This window comes from Rutidosis leptorrhynchoides, chromosome 3 (assembly GCF_046630445.1).
Source record: "Rutidosis leptorrhynchoides isolate AG116_Rl617_1_P2 chromosome 3, CSIRO_AGI_Rlap_v1, whole genome shotgun sequence".
NCBI classification, from domain to species: Eukaryota; Viridiplantae; Streptophyta; class Magnoliopsida; order Asterales; family Asteraceae; genus Rutidosis; species Rutidosis leptorrhynchoides.
This window is the reverse complement of record NC_092335.1, coordinates 44,850,981-44,858,899: the sequence shown is the minus strand read 5'-3', so window position 1 is coordinate 44,858,899 and position 7,919 is coordinate 44,850,981.

Sequence of the window (7,919 nt, the reverse complement as noted above, 5' to 3'; positions counted from 1 at the left end):
AACATGCTTAAAACGTCAATAAAAATGTTGGTGAGTTATAGGTTTAACCTATATATTTATCAAATCGTAATAATAGACCACAAGATTTCATATTTCAATATACATCCCATACATAGAGATAAAAATCATTCATATGGTGAAAACCTGCTAACCGACATTAACAAGATGCATATAAGAATATCCCCTATCATTCCAGGAAATCCTACGGACATGATAAAAATGAATTCGAAGTACTAAAGCATCCGGTACTTTGGATGGGGTTCGTTAGGCCCAATAGATCTATCTTTAGGATTCGCGTCAATTAGTAGATCGGTTTACTAATTCTTAGGCTACCAAGCAAAAGGGGCATATTCGGCTTCGATCATTCCCCCATATAATGTAGTTTCTTTTACTTGTGTCTATTTCATAAAATATTTATAAAACTGCTTGTATTCTCATCCCAAAATATTAGATTTTAAAAGTGGGACTATAACTCACTTTCACAGATTTTTACTTCGTCGGGAAGTAAGACTTGGCCACTGGTCGATTCACGAACCTATACAAATATGTACATATATATCAAAGTATGTTTAAAATATATTTACAACATTTTTTAATACGTTTTAATGTTTTAAGCTTATTAAGTCAGCTGTCCTCGTTAATAACCTACAACTAGTTGTCCATAGTTAGATGTACAGAAATAAATAAATATAAATTATCTTGGATCAATCCACGACCCAGTGTATACAAGCCTCAGTCTAGATCACAACTCAAACTATATATATTATTTTGGAATCAACCTCAACCCTGTATAGCTAACTCCAACATTACTGCATATAGAGTGTCTATGGTTGTTCCAAAATATATTATATAGATGGGTCGATATGATATGTCAAAACATTGTATACGTGTCTATGGTATCCCAAGATTACATAATATATATTAGAATACATGAATAATACAATATAAGTTTGTTAAGTTATGATTTGTATAGAATTTTTACAATATTTCCCGTAGCTACAACAATCAAAAAATATCCAATCTTGTTTTACCCATAACTTCTTCGTTTTAAATCCGTTTTGAGTGAATAAAATTTCTATGGTTTCATATTGAACTCTATTTTATGAATCGTTACAGAAAAGTATAGGTTTATAGTCGGAAATATAAGTTACAAGTCATTTTTGTAAGAGGTAGTCATTTCAGTCGAAAGAACGACGTCTTGATGACCATTTTGAAAAACATACTTCCACTTTGAGTTTAACCATGAGTTTTGGATATAGTTTCATGTTCATAAGAAAAATAATTTTCTCAGAAGAACAACTTTTAAATCAAAGTTTATCATAGTTTTTAATTAACTAACCCAAAACAGCCCGCGGTGTTACTACGACGGCGTATATCCGGTTTTACGGTGTTTTTCGTGTTTTCAGGTTTTAAATCGTTAAGTTAGCATATCATATAGATATAGAACATGTGTTTAGTTGATTTTAAAAGTCAAGTTAGAAGGATTAACTTTTGTTTGTGAACAAGTTTAGAATTAACTAAACTATGTTCTAGTGATTACAAGTTTAAACCTTCGAATAAGGTAGTTTTATATATATGAATCGAATGATGTTATGAACATCATTACTATCTCAAGTTTAGTAGGTAAACCTACTGGAAGTAACAAGAAATGATCTAGCTTCAAAGGATCTTGGATGGCTTGAAAGTTCTTGAAGTAGGATCATGACACAAAAATAAGTTCAAGTAAGATTTTTACTCGAATTAAGATAGTTTATAGTTATAGAAATTGAATCAAAGTTTGAATATGATTATTACCTTGAATAATAAAGATAACCTGCTGTAAATTACAAAGGTTTCTTGATCTTAGATGATTACTTGGAATGGATTAGAAATATTGGATGTAAACTAGTAAACTTGAAAGGATTTTCGAAGTGTTCTTGAAGTGTTCTTCCTAAGATGATTATAGCTTGATTCTTGAAGTAATTATTGATGAAGATGATGATTAACTACTGAAAAAATTCGTTCATAAGTGTGTATTTGTGTTGAGAGAGAATTAGAAAGAGAATTGGAAGTGAAATGGAGTGAATGATGAGTGGTAAGTGGTGAGTGATGAGTGGTGTTAAAAGGAGTTCTAGTTAGTTGACTAGTTCATGGTAGAAGTTAAAATTGATTAGTCATACATGACATAATCAAAAGTGGAATCTCATGCTAGTTCCTATTGGTATATACCCATAGTAAGTACGTCTAGAAGCTGTGTATAATACGGATATGAATACGACTAGAATTCTTGATGAAAAAAGAATGGGAATGTAATTGTACCCATTTTCGTTAAGTATTAGTGTTTTGATATATGTCTTGAAGTCTTCCAAAAGTATATTAATACATCTAAATACACTACATGTATATACATTTTAACTGAGTCGTTAAGTCATCGTTAGTCGTTACATGTAAGTGTTGTTTTGAAACCTTTAAGTTAACGATCTTATTTAATGTTGTTAACCCATTGTTTATTATATCTAATGAGATGTTAAATTATTATATTATGATGATATTATGATATATTAATATATCTTAATATGATATATATATATATATATATATATATATATATATATATATATATATATATATATATATATATATATATATATATATATATATATATATATATATATATATATATATATATATATATATATATATATATATATATATTTAAATGTCGTTACAACGATAATCGTTACATATATGTCTCGTTTCGAAATCCTTAAGTTAGTAGTCTTGTTTTTACATATGTAGTTCATTGTTAACATACTTAATGATATATATAATTATCATTTTATCATGTTAAATATAGTGTAACATTATCTTAATATGATACATATGTATTTAGTAAGACGTTGTAATAACGATAATCGTTATATATATCGTTTCGAGTTTCTTAACTTAGTAGTCTCATTTTTATGTATATAACTCATTGTTAATATACTTATGGAGATACTTACTTATCATAATATCATGTTAACTATATGTATATCCATATATATATCGTCATGTCGTTTTTACAAGTTTTAACGTTCGTGAATCGCCGGTCAACTTGGGTGGTCAATTGTCTACATGAAACTCATTTCAAATAATCAATTCTTAACAAGTTTAATTGCTTAACATGTTGGAAACACTTAATCATGTAAAAATCAATTTCATTTAATATATATAAACATGGAAAAGTTCGGGTCACTACAGTAGTAGCCCCTAAATGATTCTCGATGTACCAAAATACAATATTAAATAAAAATAAGTATCACAGTGGTATTTAAACATGCACAACAATTCACATTTGAAGGTATTACTTTTTGTAAGATCTAAAAGTGTAAAATTCACCTTTAAAAATAGTAAAATGTCATTTTCGACATCTAAACTGCTTCGAACAGGGGAATGCCTTAAGGAAGTCTTGCTCGTAGTGTGACAACCCGGAAATTTCCAACCAAATTTAAACTTTAATCTTTATATGTTTCCGACACGATAAGCAATATTTGTTAAGTTAAATTTCAAGAATTTTAAACTATGTTCATACATTCATTCAACCTCGACCAAGTTCCAACGATTCACGAACCATTAAACGAATATGATTATATATGTATATGTGTATATATATTATATCTTGAAACGTAAACAAAATATTAGATTAAATACTTTATATGATTGTATCTGTTTCAAAATGTTTATCAATGGAATTAGAAGATAAGATCAAATGATTGAATTATCAGATATATTGAATTATGATTACAAGTCTCTGTTGAAAGGCCCACGTTGATTTGAGAAATTTTTCTATTTTAACAATATTCGGAAAATGGTAAAGTGATTTATAAATAAGAACAAATTGTTAATCATTGAGAACTAGACAAAGGATAGTGGAAGATTGAATCTCATAAAGACTCGATTGATCTATTTAGTTTCAAACGTACAAAAACGTTTTCAGTTTAAAAAGAACTTTATTATTAAAACGTATATAACTTTTATAAATATCTAGAACCACTTTTGACAACTCATTACTTAACTAGTATGATAAAGATAACGATATTTATATTTTATTTTATTAAATATATATAATGATTTAAATTAATATTATATATATTTATACGCGTATTATACGTATTATGTAGTTTTATACTTTTACTATACTTAAACTTTACCTTTACTTTATTTTTACTTTACTTTAACTTTAATAATTCACTTTAATAATTCATACTTTAATAATTCACTTTAATAATTCATACTTTAATAATTCACTTTAATAATTCATACTTTAATAATTCACTTTAATAATTCAAAAATCTATTATAAATAGAATTCAATAGGTTTCATTATTTCATAGAAACTTGAAAATATTTTTCTCTAAACTCTCTCAATCGATTTACATATATATATTTACTCCGTATTATTTCAAGATATTATTAGTATACATAAAATATTACGACGGAGTGCTGTCCGAGTGATTTCAAAATTGTTTTTCGAGTGGGATAGGATTAAGGAAATTATGGGTTATAGCTATGGAGGTGATTGAGTATGGTTCATGGGTATGCTCGTGAGGTCAATATAGTGTTTATCATTTTCGTTGCGTCTACGTACCTTTCCTGCAATATTGAATCTCAATATTGATACGTGAGTACTCATAATTTAACTTTTACATACTAATAGTGTATCCCTGACTAGTGCTCGAGTATTTAGGATTATGCATGCTTGTACTTTTGATATTGCCCTTAGACAGGTTAGGTTGAATCTTGAATTAGTTACACTTGCGGTTGAGATAAGGTATAAGATATGCATGTCCTTAGAAAGCTAGCGAAAAATTAAGAACTTTTCCTTTAGATATCGAATGGTTTCGATGAACAGATTAGAAGTTATAATCAATTAAATTTTTGATATTTTTATTAAAAATGATTATTATTATCGTCGTTTTTATCGTCGTTCTAGTTTTATCTTATTATTATCATTATTATTATCTTTATCAATAAAAGAGATTTATCATTAAAAATTGTTATTTTTTTTATTACTATCGTTATTATCGTTAAAGTTATAATTAGTATTATTATTATTATCCAATTATTATTATTATTATTATTATTATTATTATTATTGGTATTATTATTATTAGTATTATCATTATTAATATTAATATATATATCATTATTTAAAAATAGTTATTGTTATTGTTATTATTATTATTACTATATTATCATTAAGATAATTATTAGTATTATCGTTAATAATGTTATAGTAACTATCATTATTAATATTAGAGTAATTAAAACAAATATTTGTAACACCTAATTATTTTGATTACTATTATTATCATTATTATGAACACGATATAAAAGACGATTAAAAGCTATTAAATGAAACGATTAGGAAATAATGGGTAAGAGTTTCATGATGAAATTAAAATATTATAAGATATTGATTTAGATAAAATTATCGTTCTTATTATTTTTATCATTACTATTATTATTAAAAGTATCGTTAGTATTAAAACTATCATTTTAACAAAAATTATCATTTTAATAGAAATGTCATTGTTACTATAATATATCATTATTATTATTATTTTAAATAGAATTATTATTTTAAAGATAATATTAAAAATTATCGTAAATATTAAAGTTATCATAATTAGAATTATCATTTTATCATAATATCATCTTAGTAATTATAAATATTGATATTTTTATAATAATAATTATTATTACAAAATAATACAACTTTTACTTACTATCATTATAGATATTATTTTATCAAATAAATATGTGATACAAACATATTTTACTACGTGCAATAACTTACTTTAATAATACCTATCATATTATCTTTATGATATTAAATGAACCCTATAAAATTTATTACTTAAATATATATAAAAGTATATTTTATTATATAAATTTAATATAAAATTTTATTTATTAATAAATAAATTATATTATTTACTCTAATAAATCTTTTAAAAATATTTAAAAATATAAAACAACGATATTTAAACTATATATTAATCATGTATAGATTTTTAGAAATTATTTTGAGTCAAATTTACTTTTGTTGACTTTTGCATATTAGTCTCGAGCATTAGGATTGTGGTACACTATGACTTGACCTAATTTGTTAGACAAATATTGACCAACACATAAATATATATAATTAATTTAGGTTCGTGAATCCGAGGCCAACCTTGCATTTGTTCAATGACGTTATATGTATTTTTACTACGAAATACAGTATGGTGAGTTTCATTTGCCTTTTTACCCTTTATATTTTTGGGACTGAGAATACATGCGCTTTTATAAATGTTTGACGAAATAGACACAAGTAATTGAAACTACATTCTATGGTTGAATTATTGAAATCGAATATGCCCCTTTTTATTAAAGTCTGGTAATCTAAGAATTAGGGAACAGACACCCTAATTGACGCGAATCCTAAAGATAGATCTATTGGGCCTAACAAACCCCATCCAAAGTACCGGATGCTTTAGTACTTCGAAATTTATATCATGTCCAAAGGAGGATCCCGGAATGATAGGGGATATTCTTATATGTATCTAGTTAATGTCGGTTACCAGGTGTTCACCATATGAATGATTATTTTTGTCTCTATGCATGGGACGTATATTTATGAGAACTGGAAATGAAATTCTTGTGGTCTATTAAAATGATGGAAATAAATGATTATGATAAACTAATGAACTCACCAACCATTTGGTTGACACTTTAAAACATGTTTATTCTCAGGTGTTAAAGAAATCTTCCGCTGTGCATTTGCTCATTTTAAAGATATTACTTGGAGTCTTTCATAGCATATTTCGAAGAACGTTGCATTCGAGTCATTGAGTTCATCAAAGATTATTATTAAATCAATTTATAGTTGGATAGTGGATATTATGAAATGGTATGCATGCCTGTCAATTTTCGATGTAAAGAAAGATTGTCTTTTAAAAACGAATGCAATGTTTGTAAAATGTATCATATAGAGGTCAAATACCTCGCAATGTAATCAACTATTGTGAATCATTTATAATGTATATGAACGGGTCCTTTCAGTTGGTATCAGAGCGGTGGTCTTAGCGAACCAGGTCTGCATTAGTGTGTCTAACTGATAAGTCGATAGGATGCATTAGTGAGTCTGGACTTCGACCGTGTCTGCATGTCAAATGTTTTGCTTATCATTTTGTGTCAAAAATTAACTACTTATCATCCTCAGAAAATTACCTGCTTATCATTTTTAGTCTAAGACACGTCTTGCTGCATTGATTGCATGAATAATGTATAGACAAAAATTCATATCTTAGCATATCTGCTAAATCATATCTTATCGTATCTGTTACTTTAAACTTTGCCTGACATATCCCGCAAAGTCCTCCGTAATCTACGAAATCTTTTGATCTATATATATATATATATATATTCTATGTAATTAGAATACCATTCGATAGCCGGAAAATCATTTCATATCGAAAAACCTTTTATTCAATCGTACGAAATGGAATTCGTCATTAGTTCAAGTTCCTCAGATTATGAAATGGAATCCCACTCAAGCTCCGAAAGCAGTGTGACCGGAATGGATCAACCAATCAGTCATCACCTATTCTGGATGAATTGGGGATGGGTTCGTAGCCTCCTCAATCATTGGAGACAAGAAGAAGGTGATCCCTTCCATCCACCACATTGTCCTGTTGACGAAGAACCTGAAGCACTTACCGACGAACCTGTCCGAAACACTATTTTCTCTCTCATTTCCAGAGTATCTCGTCACGATTATATACTACATCAAATTCTAGATTTTATTTATCCGCTTGTCAGAACCGACAATCATCCCGGTGTAATAGAAGAAGTCAATGAGCTTCGCGCCCGGGTAGTGGCTTTGGAGAATATGGTGCAAAGATTACAAACACC